A 1598-nucleotide genomic window follows, 5' to 3' on the forward strand; every position below is an offset into this window, starting at 1 on the left:
ACTGGTTAAAGCAGACAATTTCCAAGATGCATTTGGATCCCAAATCAGCAAACATAGCGTTAAGCATAGCTGATGTTTCTGTAAGCACAACCACAGAACTGATGAACTTCATCTCAATCAATCAAGTTCTACCTTTGGTGAAGCAGCTAAATAAATAAAGCTAGTTGTCAGGTTCCTTGCTTTCCACTTCATTAGCCATCAACCCATGTAATGTTCTTCTATTACCATGACAACCAATCATGTACAATGACAGGGCCATTTTTTTTTTAATCTTCCTCTTTCAACAAGCAAAGGTTTACTAAAGATTTCCACGATTTTAGTTACCTAGATACCAAGGCAGCATTCTTTTCTCAGCTACCTGCTGCCCCCCAAAAAACCTATTCTGGCCCTAGGAAGCAAATAACCTAGTCAACTGATGGGTCATCAACATTTTTCTTTTTCAGTGCTGCTTCAGAAACCAAATTATTGCCCCACGGATTACCTTAGCAATCAACACATCACTCTCCCGGCAGTTAATTACCCCAGGCAAACCAAGGGACTCAATTTTGTAAGTTAGGCAATTGATCCTTGGCTTTGGAATACGATCCTGTTGTGCCGTTCTAATAATCAATAATGTGAAATCAACTTTAATAAGCCAAAGACCCTCCAGTTATCTAACTCTCATCATTCCCAACTACAAAATAATCTCAGCCAAGAGCTTCTTCCACCCTCTGTCAGCCTTTCTGATGTGGTCCATCAGCTGTCACAAAATCAGGAGTTATTCCTCCATCGGATCGCCTTAGCAACCAAGGTGATCTCCGCTATCCATCCAATCCTGCATTCTTCCAGTAGGTTCGACAACATTGTGCTTCTCTGCCATTTGACTGCCCTTTTTTTATTCTATTCCCCCAGTGCCATCCCATAGTCTTCATGGAACAAGGGTCAATCCAGGGAGGGGGCGATAATGTTGGTAACCCCAGGAATATCTCCCCCGGAGGTGTTTTCCCCTTTGGGACTGGCTTTCCTGACCCCATCCTGCTGTGTAGAGCCTCACACACCTCCTCCCAGTCCAGGACTTGTGAGGGAACCTCAAGTGGACCTTCGGGATCCTGGCTCTCATTGGCAACTAGAGATTCTTCCTCATCTTCCTCCTCCTCCTCCTCCTCCTCCTCCTCTTCTCAGTCGTCATTCTCTGTAGTCTTTTCAACCTCTAGTAAGACCCAAAAAGATTATAAAGGAATAAATATGTGTGGGTTTTTTTGATTAAAATGTTTATATTTTCAGTTGCTGAGGGAAATGGATGGGCTCTAAACCTGCCGTACAAATAATTCAATAAATGTTTTAAACTCCATTTTATGTTTCTACTGCCAAGAGCATGTCGATATCATCCGTTCATTTGTTCATTCAGTTCAGAATTTTGTTATCCACTCACCTGTGTGGGCATCTTTTTTTTTTATTGAAAAGGTTTTACAATAGATTTTTTAAATACAAACAACCCCCCTCCTCCCCCACCCCCCTCCCCTCCCCTCCCCTCCCCGACTTCCCAGAGCTAAATACAGGGTATAAAAATACAAACAAACATAATCTAAAATATGCAAACAACAATAAAATATTAAATT

This window comes from Vipera berus, assembly GCF_964194415.1.
Source record: "Vipera berus genome assembly, chromosome: Z".
NCBI lineage: Eukaryota > Metazoa > Chordata > Lepidosauria > Squamata > Viperidae > Vipera > Vipera berus.